The following is a 27,246-nucleotide window of genomic DNA, read 5'->3' on the forward strand; positions in this document are numbered from 1 at the left end:
CATCCAATATTTTTGGTCGTATCTAGGTCAGAAGTTTCGCTATTATCAAAAGCAGTATTCGTACGCAATATTTGATGGATTATATTCATATGAAGAAAAACATAGGTCATTGATTGCGAAAATACTGCGAATACCGAAAATTACATTATATGTAGTTTTTGTTGTACAATTGCACTGAAGATTGAAAACATCGTTACCTGAGTTATGCTCGTTAAAGATTATGGTCTCTTCTTGCTAAAATGTCATATCAATTGAAATTATTCCCTTCAATACCTGTCACAGAGTATGTAACGGAAATTGATTTCCAGCCTCCATATGAGTAGGCATTCCAGTAAACAACGAATGATTACATTTTTAAAAATAATATTCTTTTCAACGAATAAATATAACAATACAAAAATATGAATTGTTCTCATCTCTGATTCTCTCTGAGGTGATGAAAATTGACTTGTCAGCAGTACTTGTACTGTATTAGAGGTCAAAAATAAAGAAGTAAATAAATAAAATAAATCACTTATCAGCATTCCAGTATTTTGAAAATTATTTATTTCTCTTTTTTCACATAAGATTCGGTGAATTCCTGAATTTTTCTTCCATTTAATGTGTCTTGTTTCGTTCAAAACCTTCCCGAGAGAACATAAAAAATAAGTTATAAAGTCAATGTAGAGTTAACTTTCATTAAAATTGAGATTTTCAGAATGTGCGTTAATTTTTTTGCGCAGTGTATAATGGATTTCTTACTTTATTTGTTCGGAATTTGTATCTGAAAAAATGTGAAGGGAGATTCTGTGATGAAAATCAAGGTGGGTATCTGGTATGGAATTTTTTGAAAAACCCCTCCTCGAAGGAGTTACGCTCTCTCCGAAAATTAACAAAACGTATTGTTTTTCTTTTTTTTCCATGTTTATTGAGCTTAAGACACAAAACTTGGTTGATATTATTTGCCAATAAAATTACTCATTTCGGGATTTTTTCAACACTGAAGTATGCTCAAGGAGTTGAAATAGTCAACCTCTTAAATATTTTGGGTATTTACGAGAAAAACATAAATGTATCATGTTAAATATCATTTTATTGAACAAGAGCCAACTAAATTATGATTCTACTAGGCTAAGACTTTTACAACTGAAACACTAGTGAACAAACAATGAACAGAAACCTGTCGAATATTATAATATCCGTTGAAAATTTTTTTGTTAATCTTCAGAGAGGTGTAACTTTCCCGGGGGGAAGTTTTTCGAAAAATTTTATACCAAATACAAAAATAATTTAATATTCATCACAGAATAATTCCTTACATTTTTTCAGATACACCCAGTATACTGGATCAACAATATTTATAAAATATCAAGCTTCTTGTTTTGCTAATAGATGCACATATAAAGAATTGTTGGAATCCATGTTATATCATACTGGAAGAAAAATCAAGCGTTGCTCGTGTCCTATGACCTGATATATTGTGCATCCCTTTTTCGAGCTGACTGAGATAAATTTATCTAAAGCTCGCCATCCACTTCCATACTTCTAATGGAGTTCAGTTGCTGAGGCTGCTTGAAAGAAAAATGTCTTTCTTCTATTGGGTTTCAAACTCAAGTATTCTCACATTGGCTTCCACTACTTAGTAATTAACAAATTTATATGTCTCTTTTTCCATTCACAATGCGTTTTGATGATTTTTCAGTTGACCTTTTTTTTTACCTAATTTTCCCCATTTTCAGTGTCAAATTGCATTCTTCAAAGATGCATCTATCCGAAACACAAATCAGAACGTTAAATATTTTTTCATTACTTTTTGACGAAATATAATTCATACGGGGTGCTCTAAAAGTTATATGACAAACTTTGACAGATGATGCTAAGTTGTGCTAATTCTGAACATTTTTTCGAATGGCAAGAATCTAAGAAAAGCTATACATTGTAGAAGGCATTGATATTCTTCAACGAGTTCAAAAATCAAAATCGAGCCATGCAGTGACTAGTTTTTGAATGAACGAGTGTTAAAATGAGCTATATTTACGAGTATTACCTACCTATACATTATTTTTTCTAATTCACTGAATTTTTATTGAAATAAATAGAATATTCCCATAAATATTGATTAGTCATTTTTGCATTGAAAAATGCTGGTTGGCAGAACTTCCAAGCAGAAAATAAAATGAGTGCAGAATCGACAGATTATAGAAAATCAGTGGTAAGAAGGGCAGTTTCGAGTAGGCTACCAACATATAATCACGAAATTTAACCATGAAATCTGCGTGAATTTGAGATATATTCCCACACGATTTTGAATTACAGAATTGACAGATTTGCCACAGAATAAGAGAAAAATAATTTTTTGTTAAAGCCATCAGACTATTTCAGCAACGTTTTAGTGTCAAAGTTTGGGGTCAGCTTTTCAACAGTGATTTGATGCTAGTAGGTGTTATGAATGAAAATGCAGATTTTCAATAACATTTTCTATTGTACAGGGTGGGCAAATAAGCGAGGTAAGCGGCTATATCTCAGGATCCACTCATCGTAGAGACTTGCGGTAAAAAATGTTACCACTAAAGTAAACAAAATAAAACACTGGAAATTGTTTTGAAGTTCATACCTCCACCGCTAGGGGGCGTAATAGCTATCGTCGAGTAGAAAAATGCATTTTACTCAAAAAATTTTCATATTAAGTTGGAAAAAAATTATCATCACTGTAAACCTTGGAAAATTCTCTATCTGTTTGAATTGTCACTTTCGATTTTGCGACATCAAATAAGGGTGGGGGAAAGATAGAAATCTGACTGATTGAAATGTCTGTAACTTCAGTTTGGCTCAACATTTTTGAGCAAATTAGATCTTATTCGACAGACAACATCTTGTTGATTAAGGAAAAAATATACTCATGATGAATTTGATTCAGCTGCTTCCGATAGGGAGCGCTGAGTCAGAAGTTCATTGTTTTGTTCATTTTTCTCTGAAATTTCAAATGTAATGATAGGATTTTCCTAACAGAAACAAAAATTTCATTGAATTTGCATGAAAAAACCTCAAGGTCGCAAAGCGATAATTTCAGGCGTTCTGAAGTTATGGCCGAAAGAAGATATTCTTCAACTGATGCACTGCGAAAAACCAAATTGAGTCTTCAAGTTCTAACAGAATCAGAAATCCCATCAAATTTGTATGAAAAAACCAAAAGGTCGCAAAGCGATAGCTTCAGGGGTTCTCTAGTTATGGACGAAAAAAGATATTCTTCAACTGATGCACTGAAAAACTAAATTGTGTCTTCTTTCGGCCATAACTCCAGAACGCCTGAAGCTATCGCTTTGCGACCTTTTGGTTTTTTCATACAAATTTGATGGGATTTCTGTTTCTGTTAGAACTTGAAAACTCAATTTGGTTTTTCGCAGTGCATCAGTTGAAGAATATCTTCTTTCGGCCATAACTTCAGAACGCCTGAAATTATCGCTTTGCGACCTTGAGGTTTTTTCATGCAAATTCAATGAAATTTTTGATTCTGTTAAGAAAATTCTATCATTACATTTGAAATTTCAGAAAAAAATGAACAAAACAATGAACTTCTGACTTAGCGCTCCCTATCGGAAGCAGCTGAATCAAATTCATCATGAGTATATTTTTTCCTTGATCAACAAGATGTTGTCTGTCAAATAAGATCTAATTTGCTCAAAAATGTTGAGCCAAACTGAAGTTACATACATTTCAATCAGTCAGATTTCTATCTTTCCCCCACCCTTATTTGATGTCGCAAAATCGAAAGTGACAATTCAAACAGATAGAGAATTTTCCAAGGTTTACAGCGATGATATTTTTTTCCAACTTAATATGAAAATTATTCGAGTAAAATGCATTTTTCCACTCGACGATAGCTATTACGCCCCCTAGCGGTGGAGGTATGAAATTCAAAATAATTTCCAGTGTTTTCTTTTGTTTACTTTAGTCGTAAAATTTTTTACCGCAAGTCTCTACGGTGAGTGGTTCCTGAGATATAGCCGCTTACCTCGCTTATTTGCCCACCCTGTACAACCTTTTTGACTTCATTTATGATCTTTAGTACAACATTGTTGAAAATATGCATATTCAGCAAGATGATTCATCACCACTCAGAGAAAGACAAGTAGCTGCTTGGTTGTATGAAAATTTCTCAAATAAATGGATAGGTCAAGGAAGAATAAATCCATGGTCACCTAGTTCACCGGATCGTAATCCGTGAAATTTTCATTTATGGGGACATATGAAGCAGCTTGTCATGTATAAATAGGGATTCACGGCTTGACTTGATTTTCAAGCTACTTGGCTTGACTCAAGTCAAGTATTTATTCATTAAGTACTTGAATTCTATCAAGCTTCTAAGCATTATGTTTAGTGTCACACCAATAAAAAAATGATGAAATGAGAAAGAACTTTGGAAAGAGCACTTTGATTTATCAAACTTTTGAATAAAAAAACAAAAAATATCAATTATTTTGAAATGGAAACCAAATAAAGGTCACTATGAATAATAACAAGATGAAAAATATGAAAAAATATAGTTTATTAATATTGAGAAACCTCCAAGCACTGTTTGATCACATGATTAGGCTTTCAGGATTCAAACAGCTCCTTCTGGGTGTTGCAGTTTCTTTGTCAGTTAGTACATGTGTTGTAATTTTATTCTATACTGGAGAAATGTTGAACGAATCTTCAATTCACTAAAAAGTTCAAATCTTCAGAATGGCGATATGGGACCTTTTGGTCCCATATCGCTAGAATTGCCTAGAATATTGTAGTCCGGGAGCCAGTAACAGATATCCATGACCAAAAAAAATAAATTCAGTCATTTCCTCCCAACTGAAAATTTTTCAAATTGTAGCTAACCCAATATACAGGGTGTTTCCTAAACATGCGGCAAAAATTCAGGGGGTTGTTCCTTGGACTATTTTAAGCATGTTTTGTCCTTGGATGATTTTTGAAAAACCTCTTTGTTTCGAAGATACAGGGCGAACAACATTTTTCATATTTTTAAAATTAATAATAGTTTAAATAAAAATGCGTACCGCACTGTGTTCACTAAGTAGGTACAATTCATTTTTAAATTTGTTTAACAACATTCCAATTACTAAAAACGGCCAGTTTTTTGACTAAAAATTGATAAGTGCAGATGGTAAAGGAATACAGATTAAACACGGTTTTCATTTGAATTCGTTTTGTGATGTATTAGCCATTAACATTTTTTTTTTTTTTTTTTTATTGGATGCTTGTATGCTGGCTAGAGGTGGTCATTTTCAACAGTTTTTGTAGGTTGAGTTGAATTTTCATGTAATTTTTCATAATAAAATGTTATTATCTGAAATTTTGTTTCCCCTATATCTTCGAAACAAATAGGTTTTTCAAAAATCATCAAAGGACAAAATATTCTTAGAATAGTCCAAGGAACTACCCCCTGAATTTTTGCCGCATGTTTAGGAAACACCCTGTATAGACGAAAAAATACAATCAGCTGGCTATAGCATGGTGGATTATACGTCAGCTGGTGCCTCAAACATGAAAAAAAAAAATATTTTCAATGGCAGCTCTGACAGCGACTCTGATAATGAATCAGAGAGTGCCACACTCGCGAGAAAAGGACTTTCTTCACATGTTGCACAATAATATTTAGTTACTTCCACTCTCTGATTCAGTATCAGAGTCGCTGTAAGAGCTGTCATTGAAAATTTTTTTTTTTCATGTTTGAGGCACCAGCTGACGTATAATCCACTATGCTATAGCCAGCTGATTGTATTTTTTCGTCTAGATATTGGGTTAGCTACAATTTGACAAATTTTCAGTTGGGAGGAAATGACTGAATGTATATTTTTTTTCGTGTTTGGGGGGCTGCCGCCGCTCTCCCCCCCAGCAGAGTCGTAGCTGACGTTCACGAGGCTTTTTATTACTATTATCTGATGCATCTCACCAAGTATCTCTCGAGAGGAAATAATCAACCAAATTAGCACCTGGCTCCCGGACTATTGGCATTCTCGTTGCTCCAGATTTCCGTAACCATCAACAGTTGAGGCACAATCATTCCAATTCTAATATTGGAACGTGACTCGATTGGCAAAGGGTCTAGGCCTGAAAATACTCATCTTATGAGAGTTTTCACGAATCTCTGTTATATTGGGTTAGTTTTATGAAGACTATTTATGTACTTCTGAATACATTATTAGAATACGCTACTTTTCATAGCAGTTGTAGGAAAACTCCTTTTACCTACAACGGCCATGAAAAATAACGTATTCTTCATAGCTTACTCAATTTCAAAATTATATATTGCTCATACTGTGTGAAATATTATTTCTCACGGCACTTGGGTGCAGTTGTAGGAAAAGTATAGTGTGCAACATGTGGAGAAAGTCCTTTTCTCGCCTTCCAGGCTAGTGCCACAAACTTCCACACTCGCGAGAAAAGTTGAACTTTCCCCACTTGTTGCACAATATACTCTCACACTCGTGAGAAAAATTGAACTTTCCCCACTTGTTGCACAATATTTCATATTTCATGTATAGGTAGTGAATGGAATTTCATATGATGAAAATAATGACAAATAATGAATCAGCTGAATTTGTATATATGTCTTATGAATTTGAAAAATCTTTTGTGATAATGATTTCATCGAACAATTCAATTGCTGATAGTCCTTTTCTTCACCATCTACTAGATGCCGTTCTCAGTTACTCCGTTTTTTGTAATTTAACGCAGTAAACAAAAAAAGTGAAAAGTAAGCTTGACGTTGAAAACCATGTAAAAACTTCAAGAAAAATTATGTGATCTACTTATTCTGAATGCAAATCTACAGGGTGATATTTTTTCTGGGACACTGCCCAATTCTTTCCACAGAACTTTTTTTGGTATATCACTGATACTTAAATGTAAGAAGAAATTTTGGTGCAGTAATACACTTTTTGGTTTCTTGTAGTTTTCTCGTATCTCTGTTACCGATTTCGAAAAAAATTTGAACAATTCTCCAGTTCTCCGCAAGAAAATCCAAATTATTATACAGGGTGATTCACCGGAATGGCCTTTATGGAAAAAATTCATTATTTTGAGCTGAAAATTTGCATATTGGGGTTTGAGACAATGATCTTTCTCCCTAAAATATTTTCAGATCTCCACAATTTCCGGTTATTCCAGAAACACATTACTACTTCCTTATTTCAAATGGCACATCAAGTATATTATTGTATTTTTATATAGCTTTTTTGACGACAATTTCGGAAATTTCATGAGTTAATGGGATTCTTATGAAAAAAATTGTGGCGATGAGGACACACATTTTTTTAAATTTTTCGACAGAAAAAGCATTTTCGGAAAAAATTCTTTTCTTTTTCGATTCTACTAATACGTAGTATTATTCATTATTCATTAAATATGGCGGACGAAGAAGATGTGTTGTCGGATGTCTCCGATAAAAATGATAGAGATTTACAATATTTTAAATGTTGTGCTACCAAAAACTGTAAGTTTAAAGTGTGCATACAGTGTTTTGCGATATTCCATCAAGCCTGTGCGAAAAAGAATCCAAATCTGAAATATCTAACGGGAAATAAAGTGATTTGTTGCTACGGATCGAGTGAAACTAAAGAAAAACAAACTGAGGAGATGAAGTCAGATAACAACGCAATGGAGATAATATATCTTAAGGAATTGCTGAAAGAATCAAGAGATAAGAATGAAATATTGAAGTTCAACAATTCTCTACTCATGGATAAAATTAAAACTCTTGAAAACATAAAAACAAAGGTAAACATCAATGAAAAAATACCACTAATAAGATTAACAGAGGATGAGTCGAAAACGCAACCAAATACAGGAACAACAGAAACCTATACATATGCAAGGGCAACTAGATCGGCTACTGGGCAACAGAGGGCTCCACAAGAAAATCTGCAATCAAGAAAAATTTCAAATCATAGACTTTTGAATACGGAAACATCAATCACAAATGAAAATGACAATCTAACCTCCAATTTGAATAATCAAAACACAACAAACAAAATAAATAGAACAGTACAAAACAATCAGAGTGAAAGAGAAGAATTCACTGAAGTCAACCGTCGAAGAAATAATAGAATGAAATATCAAAGAAAAAACATAAAAAATCTAGGAACTGCTGAAGTTTCAGATGAAGCAAATAAAATTGGCTTCTCTGGAGGTGAACGGAAAGTGTGGCTATACATCTATCGTGTGAAAAGAGTAGCAAATGAAACTCACATTAAGGATTATCTTTTGCAAAAACCTGGATTCCATGGAGATTCAATCACGGTTAAAGAAATTCCAAGTGACGAAAATCAACTGAAGCGATTCGTTGTTACGGCTCCTCTTGAAAAAAAGGAAGAAATGTACAAACCGGAATGTTGGCCTAAATACGTTGCTGTGAAGCGGTTCGACTTTGAACGTCATCGTCAATTTCTGAATGGACAAAGTGGACATTTTTTATGAAGAAAAAAACTCCAAAGGTTACAACAACAAAAAGAAAAAATACGTATATATCATCTAGCCTGATACTTCAAAACTTACAGTCAATTTCAAATTGTATAGATGAGGTAGGTGTCTTATTATCTGATAATGCAGACTGTGTTGCATTTGCAGTTACTGAGCACTGGCAAACGGAATATCAACTGAGAGCATATAATATCCCCAACTTTAAATTAGCAGCATATTTTTGTAGGGAAAAAAATGAACATGGTGGTGTTGGAATCTACATTAGAAATGGATTCGAATTCAATGTGAAATGTGAAATCAATAAAATCTCTAAAAAGAAGATATTTGAATATGCAGGTGTTGAATGCAAAATAGGCATTGAGAACTATATCGTCGTGAGTGTATATCGACCACCAATAAGAGAAAACTTAAACGAGTTTTACCAAAAGCTAGAGGCATTACTAGAACTGTTAGTGAATGAGAAGAAAATCATCCTCATTGCTGGTGACTTCAATATCGATCTGAAAGACGATGCTGTGAATATTCACAGAATGAACCTGCTTTTAAATGGATATTCATTTACTTTTCTAGTGAATGAGTACACAAGAATTGCACATAAAAGTAAGTCATGTTTGGATAATGTTTTTACTAACTGTATTAGTATAGATGAAGTGAATATTATGCAGACTAATATCTCTGATCATATGGGAGTCAAAATAAATTTTCCAACAAATACAAAACAAAATAAAATATATAAAAACATTAGGTTGCTTTCCGAAGAAAATAAAATTATATTTAAAAAACAAATAGCAGAACAAGATTGGTCCAACATATATAACATCGCTGCAAATGAAGTAGATGAACAATGGAATCTTTTTGTGAATACCTTCATAATGCATTTTGATGAATGCTTTCCACTCAAAAAAAAGTGTGTCACCGGAAAATCATTAAAATTTAAACCCGATCAGGAAATACTGGATTTTAAAAATAGATTGAGTATATTAGGTATCATTATGCATTATCATCCTGAACTAAAATCACTTTATAATGATACCAAGAAAAACTATCAGAAATTACTAGCAAAAAAGAGAACTAAAAAATATGAAATCAGTATATCCCAATCTGATAATAAAATGAAAACAATGTGGAATATTTTCAATGAAATTACAGGTAGAGATAAAGTAAATGACACTTTCATCAGTGGAAATCCTGAAAGAATAGCTAACATGTTTAATGAATACCTTACAACAAATGTACCGATTTTGCCCGTAAACATATTATCATGTGATATCCCAAGAGCTTCACGATCAATATTTTTGACACCTGTTACACCTAGAGAAATAGAAGAACTGAATAAACAAATTAAAAATAAACATTCTAGTGGAGATGATGATATACCTATCAGCTTGATAAAATTTTGTATACAAAATTTAGCAGAAGTACTATGCTACATAATTAACAATTCCCTCACATATGGTATTTTCCCTAGTCAATTGAAGGTATCTGTAATTACACCAATTTATAAAAAAGGTGATCGCGAGTCGCTTGGAAACTACAGACCCATCAGTGTACTACCAAGTTTCTCAAAATTTTTTGAAATGGCAATGTGTAACCGTCTAGTTAACTTTCTATTAGTGAACAATATACTGAATGATAACCAACATGGATATATAAAAGGAAGATCGATAATGTCAGCTACTATTCAATTCACTGAAAATATAATCAAATCGTTCGAAAATAATGATATACTTCTAGGAATATTTTTAGATCTATCAAAAGCGTTTGACTGCCTGAATCGACCACTTTTGTTGGAAAAAATCGAAGCTTATGGAATAAGGGGAACTGCTTTGAGATGGTTCGAATCATATCTGAATAATAGAAAGCAGAGGGTTAAAGTTATGAAAAACGGAAAAACTACAAAATCTGACATAAAAACCAATTATACCGGTGTACCTCAAGGAAGCATATTGGGCCCTATTTTGTTCATTTTGTTCACAAATGATATGGAACGAGCACTGATGTCTGATTCGAGTCTTCTCACCAATTATGCAGATGATACAAATTTGTTGGTTGCTGGATCTACCTACCCAAACTTGATAAATGAAGCCAGCACTTCGTATAAGAAAATCGAAAACTGGATTGAAAGGAATGGTCTTCTTTTGAGTCAGGAGAAAACTACCACTATTCTCTTTAGAACAAAACAACAAAAGATCACAACACCATCTCAGATACAACTGTCAAATTTGAGCATCACACCTGAACATTGTACTAAATTTCTTGGTATGCAAATTGATGAACATCTAAACTGGAACAAACACATTATATGTACAGGAAAAAAACTAAATTCAGTCAGCTATAGTATAAGAATAATTAGTAAATATTTAAATGAAAATTGTTTGAAAATTTTTTATTTCACTAATTTTGAAAGTTTAATGAGGTTCGGATTGATTTTCTACGGATCTGATTCAGGGGTGTTGGAGATTTTCCGTATACAAAAGAGAGTCATAAGAACTATATTTGGACTCAAATACAGAGAATCATGTAGAGGTTTATTTAGGAAAAATCAGATTATGACAGTATTTGCATTGTATATATATGAATGTTTAGTTTATTTATTCAAGAATAGAAATAAGTTTGTATACAGTAGTTCCGTCCATGATTATAGTACAAGACATGTAAATATTCTTTATCCTGAACATAGATTGGTCAAATATGAAAAACATCCAACATATGCCGCAATAAAATTTTTCAACCAATTACCAGATGATATAAAAAAATGTACAACACTCAATAAGTTTAAAAATGATGTAAGAAATATACTCATTAACATGGAACCTTATTCCATTCATGAATACAACATTTAACAATTCTGTTAGTTGACACTATTCCATCTAATGTACTGTATTGTATGTAATGTATTATATTGGACATTCTTTCGGAATAAAGATCATTATTATTATTATTATTATTATAAGAATGTTTGCGGTTCGGACCAAAAATGTACAGGGTGTTCATAAGAAGATCATGAACTTGGACAACTCAAATTCATCAAAACTCAAGATTTTCGAATATCAAATTAAAACCTATTTTTTCATTCAGTCGATTTTACGTAAAAAATAGTGATGGTTACTCAAGCAAACCCTATACCTAAAATGAATACTTCAAGAGTTATCGAGGAAGAACTTCAAATGAGGAAAAACCGCATGTGATAACTGTTTGGAATAGACTATGACTTCCGGAAAAAACAGGAAGAAACTATAATTCGATGTTTGCATAACTGAATTTGACATTTCCAAAATTGTAATGAATTATTCGCAATTGAAAATTGTATTGTTTCATGGATTTCTCAACGATTCCAACGAAAAATTGATTATAATTCATGAAATGTAGAATTTTTTCATCCAAACATCGAATTTTAGTTTCTTTCTTTTTCCCAGAAGTCACCAGACTACTTCACACAGTAAGAAACTGCGGTTTTTCTTCAATTAAAGTTTTTCCTCGATACTTCTCAAAATATTCATTTTAGATATAGGGTTTGCTTGAGTAACCTCCACTCTTTTTATACGTAGAATCGACAGAAATAATGAAAAATATAGGTTCTAATTCGAAAATCTTGAGTTTTGATGAATTTGAGTTGCCAAGTTCATGATCTTCTTATGATCACCCTGCACCTTCTTGGTCCAAACCGCAAACAGTCTTATAATATGTGCTGAGTATTTGCAGAATAAAACAAAAATTTCGGAAAATTCGAAAAAATGTGAGTCCTCATCGCCACCATTTTTTTTCATAAGAATTCAATTAATACATGAACCGTTGAATTTTACCCAAGGTATAGCCTATTGCCGAAATTGTCATCAAAAAAGCTATCTAATGATACAATAATATACCGGTTGTGCCATTTGAAATAAGGATGTAGTAGGCTGTTTATTTATAACTGGGAGTTGTAGAAATCTGAAAATATTTTAGGGAGAAATATCATTTTCTCAAACCCCAACATGCAAATTTTCAGCACAAACTCATGATTAGTTTTCCATAAACGTCTAATAGGCCCGGCGAATCACCTTGTATAGATCCACAGTTAGTAAAGGGTGTTTTTTTCAGAGCTATAGAACTTTAAATTGCAATAAAACAACGATTGATTATTCGCTTGACATGAATTTTATTTATCCGTAAGATAATCTTGTGGCATTATATTTTAAATATGATTTTTGGCATATGACCGCCACGGCTGGTTCGGATGTAGTCCAATCTGGACGTCCAATTTTCGATGACTTTTTCCAACATATTTGGCCGTATATCGGCAATAACACGGCGAATGTTGTCTTCCAAATGGTCAAGGCTTTGTGGCTTATTCGCATAGACCAATGACTCTACATAGCCTCACAGAAAGTAGTCTAGCGGTGTTAAATCACAAGATCTTGGAGGCCAATTCACAGGTCCAAAACGTGAAATTAGGCGGTCACCAAACGTGTCTTTCAATAAATCGATTGTGGCACGAGCTGTGTGACATGTTGCGCCGTCTTGTTGGAACCACATCTCCTGGACATCATGGTTGTTCAATTCAGGAATGAAAAAGTTAGTAATCATGGCTCTATACCGCTCACCATTGACTGTAACGTTCTGGCCATCATCGTTTTTGAAGAAGTACGGACCAATGATTCCACCAGCCCATGAAGCGCACCAAACAGTCAGTTTTTCTGGATGTAACGGTGTTTCGACATACTTGAGGATTATCTTCGCTCCAAATGCTGCAGTTTTGTTTGTTGACGTAGCCATTCAACTGCTCTGATGGACGATTTTGTCGACGATAAAATGGGCGTAGTGCGCGATACGTATTCCGCACAGAACCATTATTTTCGCAATAAAATTGCACTATTTGCAAGCGTTGTTCACGCGTGAGTCTATTCATGATGAATTGCCAAACCAAACTGAGAATAAATCACTTGACAGCCGTTAAATCGGTCGCTATCTTGAACAGTAATGCCAACTTAAAGTTATATACCTCGAAAAAAAACACCCGTTATAAGCTGTGATCCTTTGTACCTCCAATATAAGATCAGCCTGTATATAAATGTAGTGTTTTTTGCCATTGTAGTGATTCATTGTTTCACTCCAAATCCGTTATGGAATAGGATCAATAAAGGAGAATTGGCGGGGAAACCCCTACAGCATCTCTCGAAGATTACCAGTTCTTCCATTCCCCAAAGAACGCTCCTTTCATTAAAGAGGTTATCTCCTTTTCCCATTCACGTAATATTCCTCAGTTTGAGTATTCAAATCGGGAAGTTCTACTCTCCATCATATGCTCGCTGCGTGTTCCTAAAGTTCAGTTTCGTGTCATCTTCAGCATCCTATCGACCGAATCTCGTCGACTATTATTTGGGGTTGAAAGGGAGTGGGGGGGGTGTCACATACCCGTATTTTTATTCTTATATCCTGATCCTTTATCCAACCGTTTCGGATACGATCATCTCTGATATCTCTGGAGTGGATTTCGATGTTCTGAATGATGTTCTATGTAAGCACCTTATGAAATTGGCAAATTATATGAAATGCAGAACCATTTACCCGATGGAAATTTTCTCGACATCGATTTGGATGTCAGGATACGGTGGTAGATAATAGTTATTGATCTGGATTCTGGGTACATTAAAATGGGAGGTTCATACAGGGTGTTCGGGAAAATGTGAGTAATCTCTCGGATTCGGATAAAACAGTAGTAAGGAACTCTTAAATTACTGCCCTTAAATTTAAATTAGCTATTTTAGTTTATCAGGGGTGGACTAAGTTGTACAGGGTGGGCAAATAAGCGAGGTAAGCGGCTATATCTCAGGATCCACTCATCGTAGAGACTTGCGGTAAAAAATTTTACCACTAAAGTGAACAAGAGAACACTCTGGAAATTATTTTGATGTTCATACCTCTACCGCTAGGGGGCGTAATAGCTGCTGTCGAGTAAAAAAATGAATTTTACTCGAAAATGTTTCATATGAAGTTGAAGAAAAAATATCATCACAGTAATCCTTAGAAAATTCTCTATCTTTTTGGATTGTCACTTTCGATTTTACGACATCAAATCAGGGTAGGTGAAAGGTAGAAATCTGACTGATTGAAACGCCTGTGACTTCAGTTTGGCTCAACATTTTTGAGCAAATTAGATATCGTCTGATAATACAAGATAATATCTTGTTGATTGAGGACAAATTATTCTCATGATAAATTTGTTTTTGCTGCTTTCGATAGGGGACGCTTAGTCAGAAGTTCATTGTTTTGTTCATTTAACTCCGAAATTCCAAATGTAATGATAGGATTTTCTTAGCAGAAACAGAAATTCCATCAAATTTGCAAGAAAAAACCTGAAGGTTGCAAAGCGATAATTTCAGGCCTTCTGAAATTATGGCCGAAAGAAGATATTCTTCAACTGATGCACTGCGAAAAACCAAATTGTGTCTTTATGTTCTGAAAGAAACAGAAATCCCATCAAATTTGTATAAAAAAACCAACAGATCTCTAAGCGATAGCTTCAGGTGTTCTGGAGTTATGGCCGAAAAAAGATATTCTTCAACTAATGCACTGAAAAAGTAAATTGTGTCTTTTTTCGGCCATATAACTCCAGAACGCTTGCAGCTATCGCTTTGCGACCTTTTGGTTTTTTCATACAAATTTGATGGGATTTCTGTTTCTGTAAGAAATTAAAGACACAATTTGGTTTTTCGCCGTGCATCAGTTGAAGAATATCTTCTTTCGGCCATAACTTCAGAACGCCTGAAACTATCGCTTTGCGATCTTCAGGTTTTTTCATGCAAATTTGATGGAATTTCTGTTTCTGTTAAGAAAATCCTATCATTACATTTGAAATTTCGGAGTAAAATGAACAAAACAATGAACTTCTGACTTAGAGGCCTCTATCGAAAGCAGCAAAAACAAATATATCATGAGTATATGTTGTCCTCAATCAACAAGATATTATCTTTCAGACGAAATCTGGTTTGCTCAAAAATGTTGAGCCAAACTGAAGTTACAGGTATTTCAATCAGTCAGATTTCTCCTTTTTTCCTACTCTTATTTGATGTCGTAAAATCGAAAGTGACAATTCAAAAAGATAGAGAATTTTCCAAGGATTACAGTGATGATATTTTTCCTTCAACTTCATATGAAACATTTTCGAGTAAAATTCATTTTTTTCTTAAAATGATCCCAGGAATTTCTTTCTTTCCTTTAATTTCAATGTAGGAACAGTCTGTATGTATTTGTTTTTCTAATATTATTTTGACGAAGCCTAAAGACCGAAGGTCGATGTCTTTTGCCTGATATTTGCCAGTCAATAAAGGACATTTCCTCTGTCTGTGATGAGGCCGACACCAAATTTCATGTCGGTAAAATCCTAATCAACCCGGGGACGATGATGTATTCAATCGGCAGCTCGAATAACACCAAAACGAAATCCCTATCAAAATAACAATCTTCTCCTTCGTAAACGATTGACCCTTTCGAGTTGAAAGGGTGCGTCATTTCAAAGGGCAACTCTTTTCACTCGAGGTCGGGACGTAATTAAAGGTGAATTAGGCAAGTTCTTCACGACTGCTTAGATCTTGAATGGCCCTCATTAAAATGTTACTCGAAAGCATTTCGTTCGGTCCGTTCGACTGTGATGTAGCAGACTAGGTTATTGCAAAAGACTCGGATGCAAGTTTGTAAATAAATCGACGAATCGAGCTTACTAAGTAGGAACGAACGTCGATTAAGTGGATCCGTTCGAAACTTATCGAATACATTCCATCGGTATGACGAGAATTCTGCAGGAAATAAAACTGTACAGGGTGGGCACATTTCGATGTTTTAGCACTACAACTTTTAAACCAGAGGAGATAGACAAAATCTGATACCCTATTCTCGGTCTCTTTTTCTGAGAAACTAACAAGAGTAATATTAAATTATAAAAGTTTAATGAGTCTTCTTGATGAAGGATATTTAATATAAATCAAATAATTTGACAACTTTGTGTCTAATCTAATAATTTTATAATTTGATGTAATCATTTATTGATTAGAGAGTCAGTATCAACCAATTGATAAATTTAAAATTTCTGAAATTGTTTATTCAATTGTAAATGTCGATTTGTATATGTATTTCAAAAGAATAACAATGAGAAAATCTATGACTACCTTAGGTAATGGCTTGTTCTGTGAATCCTCACCAGAGCAACCGATACGTTTAGTTAGTTTGTAGTTTCTTACTTGCAATTTTGTAGTGGTAGATATACACGTGGTAAGTTTGTAAATTTAATAATTCCGTTGAACTATAAGGCACTGATGAGGAAAAATTGTATTATTAAATACAAAAATTCCGAAACGTACGTCTGTCTTTATGTTAATTTAGTTGTTCAATTTATTAACCGTTTGCTCAATTTGTACAGTTTTAGTCATTTTGAATTTTTCTTTTGGTTGATTATTAAATTTGTCATTTTTAGAATTGGAATATATTCCAAGACAAAAATAAACTAAATATATCATACAGATATATTATTGTGAAGGATTAGACACAAAGTTGTCAAATTATTTGATTTATTTTAGAGTAATATTAATTTTTGGTCACCTTTTGTTTTCGAGTTATAAGCGAAAATTGGAAAAGTGGCGATATCGAAAAACATTTATATCTCCACTAATACTGATGATAGAGCTCTGAAATTAAAACATTATACTGGCACTTTTTTACGTAGAATCCTGTGGCGTGCTTGTCTTTTCAAAAGGGTCTTCAATTACGGAGCTACGACCCAAAGTTATGTTTTTTCAAATGGGAACATTGAATGTCTGTGCCATTTTTTTAAAGCTTAATTTTTCTTGATTTCAAAAATATATAACATTGTATGGTTCGTATTAATATAAATAATGGAAAATGGTCGAAAACCCTTTTTCATCTAAGAGTCCCAATATTTTTATGTTTTCAACTGTTAATGAGCACAGAAAAATTGAGCTTCCTATAACAAGAGCAGTGTCCTTCCGTCAATCTGATTATTTCTATGCTTTTTACTAATTTCCATAAAATTCGAATCTAGATATGTTTCACAAATTTTTCATCTAAAAATTGATTTGGAAATAACGAAAAGATCAACAAGATCGAATGTTTCAACCGAAATGGTTGTAATGAGATGGATGTATCAGAAGATTATTTTCATAGGTCTCCAGAATGAATACGCACCATTTTAAATAGAATATGAAACAACGCATGATTGAACTCAACAATATAATTACGAAGGAAAAAAACAAGAAATAATATTTAACCTAATAATGACAACAATGCACAGTCGACACATCTTCTCGTTATTTCGCACCGAATTCAATAGATGAATATTTGCAACTATGTTCAAGCAACCTAGGAAATTTTCTCCGAGTTCATTTATATTTTCGAAACTATTTTTATAAAATATATCTAGATTCGAATTTTGTAGAAATTAGTAAAAAGCATAGAAATAATCAGATTGACGGAAGGACACTGCTCTTGTTATAGAAAGCTCAATTTTTATGTGCTCATCAACAGTTGAAACCTTAGAAATATTGAGACTCTTAGGTGAAAAAAGGTTTTTGATCATTGTCTGTTATTTATTTCAATACAAACCATACGATGTTATATATTTTTGAAATCAGGAAAAATTGAACTTTCAAAAAATGGCACAGAAATTTAGTTTTTCCATTTGAAAAAACATAACTTTTCTCATAGCTTCGTAATTAAAAATCCTTTTGAAAATACGAGCACGCCACTGGATTTCACGTAAAAAACTGCCTGTATAATGTTTTAATTTCAGAAGTCTAGTATCAGTATTAGCGGAGATAAAAAAGTTTTTCGATATCGCCATTTTTACAATTTTCGCTTATAACTCCAAAACAAAAGAAGGTGGCCAAAAATGAATACTACCCTTGTTAGTTTCTCACAAAAAGAGACCGAGAATGGGGTATCAGATTTCGTCTTTCACCTCAGGTGTAAAAATTTTAGTGCTAAAACATCGAAATTTGCCCACCCTGTACAGAGAGTTCCAGATTTATTTATACAGGGTTAGAACTATTTAGAGGGGCACTACAGGGATATCGATAACCGTTAGAAGGACAGGGTGGCTTCAATCAAAAAAAGTTGCGTTATTTAGAAATGATGGCAAGGGTTATACCAGTTTATAAAAAAGGAGACCAAGAACTGTGCCACAATTATAGACCAATATCACTGTTGCCAGCAATGTCAAAGATATTTGAGTCCCTCATAAAATCTAGATTGGTCTCATTCTTGGAGAATCATTCGCTGCTGAGTGATCATCAGCATGGATTTAGGGGGAGTAGGTCTACTACCTCTGCTCTGGTGGAGATAATTGAATTCGTCTTGCAATCGTTGGACGATTCAGAGGAGGCAATACTAACTTGTATGGACTTGACGAAGGCTTTCGATTGCGTCAACCATGAAAAACTACTATCTAAACTGGAGTATATCGGCATCAGAGGCCCAGCATTCGAACTTTTTCGATCATATCTGCAAAATAGATATCAGATAGTAGATATTAGTGGAAAGAAATCTTCAAGGAGATGCATTGCTACTGGTGTGCCCCAGGGGTCTATATTGGGTCCGATATTGTTTTTAGTATATATAGACGATATGATATATAACGTTGCCGCGGATGAGAGGATCATTTTCGCTGATGATACATCCTTTTTGAATAGAGCACAAAATAATAGAAAACTCCAGCAAAAAGCTGAAAAATCTGTTCAGGAAGCTGTTGAATGGTTCAATGGAAACAACTTGAAGGTGAATCCTGATAAAACACAAAGGCTAGTAATAACAACCAAAAGCCATAATAAAGAGAGTATTTCTTTGCTCGGGATGTGCATCAGTGGAAATTTGACTTGGACTGATCATGTGACTGAATTGTGTAAAAGGCTTTCCACATCATTATTTGCAATAAGACAAATAAAAAATATGCTCACAGAAAACGAAGCACTCCTCACCTATCACGCTCAGTTCCATGGACGAATGACCTATGGTATTATCCTGTGGGGTGCGTCGTCGGATGCACTCAGGGTCTTTCTGAAACAGAAGAAAGCGATAAGGTTGATAGCTGGAGTTAATCAAATGACAAGTTGCAGATCGCTGTTCAAAAAATACAAAGTACTTACCGCCCCATGCTGCTACATGCTCGAGTGTCTCCTCTACGTTCATGGAAGAAAACTCCCGAAACACTCAAATGTACATGACCACCTTACGCGATCCAGAAACAAAATTGTGATTCCCAGCCACCGCATTAATAGAACACAAAATACGTACATCTTCAATGGTGTTAAGATGTACAATAAACTTCCCGATCACATGACATCACTTCGTGGAGCGACCTTTAAAAGGCTTGTGAAAAACTTACTTATTGAAAATGTCTTCTATTCCATAGAAGAATTCATGAACCATCAATTCTAGTCATTATATTCACTAGTCAATTTTGTATATGTATTATATATTTATGATATATGTGTTTAAATGTTATTAACGTGTGTACTAATGTTCAGGACATCTGTAGGTATACTTTGTCTTATATTTTATTGACCTACCCTGTAAAGTTTTGAGGGAAATAAACGAGTATGAGTATGAGTATGAGTATGAGTATGAGTGTTTTGGTGTAAACAGATCTGAAAACTTTTCAATGGATCTCGAGATATCTCGAAAAAACCAAAAATCGACATTTTCTTATTTTCTGTATAACTCATTTGTTTTTGGAGATAACTTCACGAAATTTGGTTTGTAGCCATTATCCAATATAGAGATTCTAATGGTTGCTTCAGTTTTTTTTTTTGTTTTAGAGACGCGATAGTCAATTTTTTTTCTTATGCGCTCCATAGTGGTTTTCCTTAGGGGTGATAAAGAAATAATTTACGAATTCAACAATGCATCACACTTTACAAAAATATCGAGTCTAAGTACGCAAATTTGAACTTTGATTTTATTTTTTTGTTTAAATAGTAGGCTGGTGCCAGAATTGTCGAATAACTTGTTACTTTGTTCATGTGAAATTATTACTTGAGTTTTGTCAAAACCTGGATCCTGTTTCATAAGTAAAGTCCTACCAATTACATAATCATGCTGATACAAACACTCTACATAGCGAACAGTGGCAATGTCTGTAGAAAATGTTCTACGTAATTTCAAAACTCAAGTGATGGTTTCACCTAACAACTGTCAACAAAGTTATTTGAAAATTCTGCCTCCAGAACTTAAACTCTACAAAAATATCGAGTTTATTTTTTTGTTTGAGTAGAATTGCAAATAACTTGTTACTTTCTTCAGTTGTTATGTGAAAACATCACTTGAGTTTTTCTAATTACATATATAGAACAATTTCTACAGACATTGCCAGTTGTTCGCTATGTAGAGTATTGGTATCAACATAATTATGTAATTGGTAGTACTTTATTTATCAAACAGGATTCAGATTTTTTACAAAAGTGATGATTTCACATAACAACTGAACAAAGTAACGAGTTATATGACAATTCTGGCCTAACCTATTATGTATTTAAACAAAAAAAATTAAAACGAAATTCAAATTTGCGTACATAAAATGTAATAATTTTGTAGAGTTTTTTCTAAATCATCCCATAAGTAGAACCAATATGGTGTCCATAAGAAATAAAAAATTTAGTATCGCGTCTCTGAAACAATTGAAAACAGAAAAATCTGAAGACACAATTAGAATCTCTATATTGAATAATGGCTACAAGTTATTATTATTTTCAGTTATTTCTAGAAACAAATGACTTATACAGAAAAAAAATAAAATCCTGATTTTAGTTTTTTCGAGATATTTCGGGAACCATTGGAGATATTTTGAATCGTTAACACCAACATCATCATCATCATCATTCAGCCCTAAACCGTCCACTGCTGGACATAGGCCTCCCCAAGGCATTTCCATCTTTCTCTATTCTGTGCGGCTTCCATCCAGTTGGTGTGGATTCTTTTCAAGTCATCGGTCCATCTCGTTGGAGGTCGGCCTCGGCTTCGCTTGTCTGCTCTTGGTCGCCACTCGCCATTCCAACATACTCATCCCTAAATAACGCACCTTTTTTGTAATTTAAGCTTCCCTGCATTTATAACGGTTTTTTGGATATCCCTGTAGTCTAGGGATTCATCAGGCCAATTAGCTTGACATTTTAACCAACTATTCGACTTGAAAATAAAGCTCGTGAAAAATTATATACTTGAACTTGACTTGACTTGAAATATTTATTGCTGGATTTGATATCAAGCTACTTGATATTACTTGAGCTTGATATGCACGAATCGCAAGGCATATGTATATTTCTGCAATCTTGTGCGCGCTTAGACTAAATAAGGGAATTCCTCGAGCGCCGAGAGACTGAAGCATTCGCTAGTATGACTTTTTTAGTAGTTTTCTAACATTTCTATGAAATCTATAGGTAGATTTTAGTAGTTTCAGGAATATCTTTCTAAACTTGGCCATTTAGGCCAAGGATTTTTTATCAACGCCAGAATCTTCAGCTCCTGTCGAAAGACAATTTTCCAGAGCTGCTCTTACCGTAACAAAACCCGCAATAGGTTAGGCGATAAATCTATAAGATGCCTCATGTGTCGTATATCCTGGATCTATCATTTATAGTGATTTAATTAATGTTTCTATTTCAAAAAATTTGATATTTGCGGTTCTTTTATAGTATTTTATACAATAAGTTTAATAAATACAAGTTTTTTTCTGCAAGGTTCCTTCTCATTTCATAATTTTTTATTGATGTGACACTACACAATAAAACTGCTAAAAATCAAGTAGCTTGATATGATTCAACTGATTCAAGTACTTGATAATAGTATATTATTCAATGAGCGGTAATGTAGGTCATAACTCCCGCAGATGAAGTTTGCAGCACGAGCCGCAGGCGAGTGCTGTAATTCATCAAGTGAGTTATGACCATTACCGCAAGTTGAATACTATACTTTATCTACGACTATAACAACAAATACTAAAATACAAGTATTGAGAAAGAACTTTATTTATAAACCTCAAAAGTCAACTAAAAACTTCAAAATTATCAAAGTGATATTCCTACCCTCAATAACAATAATGGAATGTTCCCTTTCGGCTAACCAAATAGAAGCACAGAAGTTTAGAAGCACAGAGCCATCTTTTCGGATTTAATATAGTGAGTTATAGCAGTGAGTTTTTATAATTCACGCTGTTTGTTAATAGATACTATTAATTGCTCAAAAGCAGTTGAATAATAAATATATAATTGAATGAGAGTAAATAAATAAATACTTGACTGACTGGAGATTGAAAAACTACTACTCGACTTGAGCTCGAATTGAATTCAAGTCAAGCTCAAGCCAAGTGGCTTAAAAATCAAGCCAAGCCGTGAATCCCTGCTGTAGTTCTCCTCTAATTAGTTCTTACCCTGCATACTACTCGAATATAAAGCTTCTGTTTGGATTTGTGTGAGGTAAAAGTCATGCACGAACAAAGGAGAAATACTTTCATATTGATAAATGACTATTTCGAATCAGACCTACCCTGATCCTTTCAAATCTTCAGCTCCTTCCTCCCGATATTGTTAAGAAGTTTTCCACCTTACAGACAAAACGACAACGCCCTATTCCCTAGAACAAGCGCGCAAAAACAATATTTCCCGGTTGAGAATGATAATTCTACAAGCATGTTGAACGAGCCGATCAACCCTTCGTCAGACACCCTTATCGAAATTATCACGTGTTTCTGTTGCAGAACCGCTTCAGCTCTTATCTCATGAGACAGAAGGGCCTCGTTCACTACTGAACAGCAAAGGGGGTGGTGCAGCTCGGTGATGTTAACCAAATGAATAATACTAGTTCCGTCGTCTGCTGAACATCGATTTTGGATCATTTCTCCATCCCAACGGGTATGTACTATGGGTTATTATCATTAATAGGGATGCTGACTATCTTGGGGGATGAATGGTTGTTGTGTAGGGCGCAGATCCTTGTTTGTTCGGAATTAAGATGCGAGTTAGGCAAATCTGGCAAGGTGGGACATCGAGGATCACTTGATTGCGAATGGCAAACTGTGATAAGATTCGAAGGATGTGGAGCCAGCATATATGGATGCTCGAGTAGATTTCGTTATGAACAAGATATGAATTGGTGATAAGAATTATAGCGTAATTTAGAGAACGTGTTACACTTAAGGGTTGCTTCAATCAACAGTGGATGAACCATCATAGAAAGTGGAAGGTTTTCTAATAAAAGGTTTTATTTTAATATTGAAAAAAAAATGAGTATATTTCAAGAAAAACCATAGGATGTTTATTTCATTGTAATTAACGATGCCATTAATGATGGGAAACTAAATCAGCCAATTGCACATTATTCTTTCCATGAGAGTGTTAGTCGAAATGAATAGATCGTAGATGTCATACAATAAGCTTAGGTATTTGTAAACATAACGCCATCGAAAAATTAGTCGATTTGGGTCTGCATCATAAAATTATTGTCGATTAAACATGTCCGCTCACGAGCCAAATTCTCGTCATTTGTGGAAGGTTTTAATTTTCTGCTTCACTATGAAAAAATCCTCAGCTGAGGCTCCTCGATGGCTCTCAAATACCTATGGTGAGGCTGCTATTAGTGAGAGAACATGCCGAGAGTGGTTTCAATGCTACAAGAACGGTGATTTTGACATCGAAGACCAGCATGGCGGTGAAGGAGAGAAGGTTTTCGAAGATGCAAAATTGGAGGCATTACTCTATCAAGACTCGTGTTGAATGTAACATGAATTGGCAGGATCGTTGGAAATGACGCAACAAGCCATTTTAAAACGCCTGAATGTTATGGGAATGATTCAGAAACAAGAAAATTGGGTGCGTACGAGTTACAGCTGCTTGCGAGGCAAAGACGGGAGGGATTTCTGCGTTGCATTATAACTGGAGAAGAGAAATGGGTCCATTACGATAATCCCAAGCTCAGAAAATCATGGGGATATCCCGGCCATGCTTCCACGTCGACGGCCAAACCGAATATTTACGGTTCCAAGGTCATGCTCTGTATTTGGTGGGACCAAATCGGCGCTGTGTATTATAAGTTGTTAAAACCGACTAAAATAATCACAGGATATCGTTATCGAACGCAAACAATGCGTTTGAGCCGAACATTGAAAGACAAACGACCGCAATACACCAAGAGACATGATAAAGTGATTTTACAGCATGGTAATTCCCGACCCCATGTTGCGAAAGTGTTCAACATATACTTGGAAACGTTAAAATGGGAAGTCCTATTCCACCCGCCGTATTCTCCAGACGTTGCTTCCTTGGACTATCACCTGTTTCGATCAATACCACACGGCCTGGCTGACCAGCACTTCCGGTTTCATGAAGAAGTAAAAAATTGGATCGATTCGTGGATCTCTTCAAAATATCGACGGTGATCATAGAGAAATCAGGAATTTCAATTTTCTGGTTTAATGTTCTTTGCTCTTGTGGTGACAAAGTAAAAATAAATTACAAATTATTATTATAAATTGTCATTAAATGATAATTCTGAATCTGAATGCATATTTCGATTTTGAATTTTCCACAAAACCAAACACTGGAATACATAATGTGACATAATCAGGTTATGTTCATAGAGAAATAATGTTTATGGTTATGTAATAAGTCATATGTTTCGACGTTTTGAGTTGCGCAGAACCATAGACCTAATATCAAATTGATGAGGTATATGCGCAGAACCCTGTTTAAAACTAATCGAGAAAATAAACGTCCAAATTGTTCTGTTTAGAAATCATAAGGTTGTTAATGTTTAAATTTTCAATCAATGTTTAGGCAAACGGTGCAACTGGCCATAAAGGTGTTATTATGGAGGGTAGAAATAAGGAGAATAATCTCTTATGGTAGAAGTGTAGAGAAAGTGTCCTGCGGAACAGTAATTTAGGAGGCGCTAGTGTAGCTAGAGGGTAACTAATCCAAGAAGGCGAACATACTTCCATCTTTGTTTATTTCTTGCTATATCTCTATCAGCTCTTTATGACGTTTCCTATGAACTTCGCCCTCTAGCTACACTAACGCCCCCAATTTGGATCAATTCAACGGAAACTGTTGAAATGGGAAGATTATTATCCTTATCTCTAACCTCCATAGGTGCTATCCTCAGAGTAGTTAACATAGATAGAGGGATCATTGTCATTTTCAGTAAGCAAATTTTGTCCCCAAAATGAACTATCAAATTTGACGTGAAGCGCGCGGAATAGTGATACGATATTTTAATCATATCGCGAGTTTTTCCACAAATAATGCCCTCCTTATGTCCCATATTAAATCAACGTTCTACATTAACTCGAAATATATTGAGATGAATACCTAAATATATCAGAAATTCAGAAAACAAACTTCAAATGCATCAACCGACGTGAAACAACCGATGACACTAGGAGAGCAATAGTTGCCAATCCTTGGATTTCAGCAGGTATATACAGAAAATATTAAATACCTATTCTGCTTATGATAAAGTCTACAATAAGGAAAAAAAAACTGATTCCAAATATTCAAATTTGCATATTTGATTGAGAATCACTCAAATTAATATTTTTCATTCAATATATAATATACATTCATAACGGTATAGTTTAATTGTGGATTTGAAAATATATCACAATCCGACAACGTAATTTAAACATGTTGGGGATATGTAAAAATTGCGTATACTCCCTCTATCTATGTTTATTACTCTATGGTGGTATCTTTTCAAATAGGGATGTTGCGTCATATAATAAAATCAAATGGATTTAGGTGTTCCACATTGAAGGCCGTTTTTAAAATACTAAAGTAGCATTTTCATTTCTCGAATTCAATTTAATAAAATTGATTTGAATTGTGTTAATTTTTATTGACTAGCACGTGACTGTGAACGCCAATACGACAATTTGACGCATGCGCGGATCCAGACCCCACTTTTGGGGGGGGGGGGACTTTTAGATACTCAAAATACTGAAAATGTGGACCCCAGACACTTCCGCCATTTTGGAACGTCATTTTTTTTGCCGTTCATTGATATGGGTTTTCGCAAAATGTATTGAAGGTGAAATTTTTGCTGATCTTGTAATTATTTGAGACTCAGTATGTCAAATTCTAGAGGGTCGGCAATTTGGAGGGGAACGTTCCCCTAGTTCCCCCCCCCCTGGATCCGCGCCTGATTTGACGTCATAACACTGAAACGTTTAGACCATTGACAAATTGATCGTATATAGAACTAGTTTATCTATGATTCAGAACGTCAGATGATATATAGTCCATTCAGGAATTATTGACATCCCGGATGGCTTTGGAAAATCGAAATTAAGTTGGTACTGGCTCATTCAGTAACATTTTGAATTGCAGATTTCGGGTTGGCATTGGAAATGTCATTGACAGGAGGTTAGATTTCAGTTTGTTTGTGTTAATACTCTGTTATCTGTAGTGTTATTAATGTTTTTGGTTTTGATCGAAGAAATTTTCAAACTTAAAAGTTGTATCAATTTCAAACACACATTGATTAGTTTATTTCAGTATTTCTCACAGTACTGTTTGAAAAAAGAAGACGGCAAGTCATTACAACCTGGATTATTAGTGGAAGAAAACCTGTGCAATACGATTTCACCTTCAAAGAATCATTGAATGCCTTGATTGTTACCAAAAGCAACCAATATATCAGTCTGGATAAAATTTGACCAAAAAGCATCTGGATTTTAATCAATCAACGTCAACATTACATAAACTTAATTGGTAACAAGTTCAAAACAGTTAATAAAACGAAAATTCTCATTGATAAACA

The 27,246-nt window shown here is 34.2% G+C and overlaps 1 protein-coding gene across 3 annotated transcripts in view; it reads left to right on the forward strand.

The window, feature by feature from the left end:
* The window catches only part of LOC123682716 (inactive rhomboid protein 1), a 267,242-nt gene that overhangs the window by 4,379 nt on the left and 235,617 nt on the right, over positions 1-27,246 (forward strand). For 2 of the 3 annotated variants that reach the window (XM_045621474.1, XM_045621476.1), the window contains exon 2: positions 23,189-23,342. The exons of the other annotated variant lie outside the window; for it this stretch is intronic. The gene's annotated coding sequence lies outside the window, so the exon portion shown is untranslated. The remainder of the gene's footprint in view (positions 1-23,188; positions 23,343-27,246) is intronic. 3 annotated transcript variants of the gene reach the window in all.

Source organism: Harmonia axyridis, chromosome 6, assembly GCF_914767665.1.
Source record: "Harmonia axyridis chromosome 6, icHarAxyr1.1, whole genome shotgun sequence".
Classification (NCBI taxonomy): domain Eukaryota; kingdom Metazoa; phylum Arthropoda; class Insecta; order Coleoptera; family Coccinellidae; genus Harmonia; species Harmonia axyridis.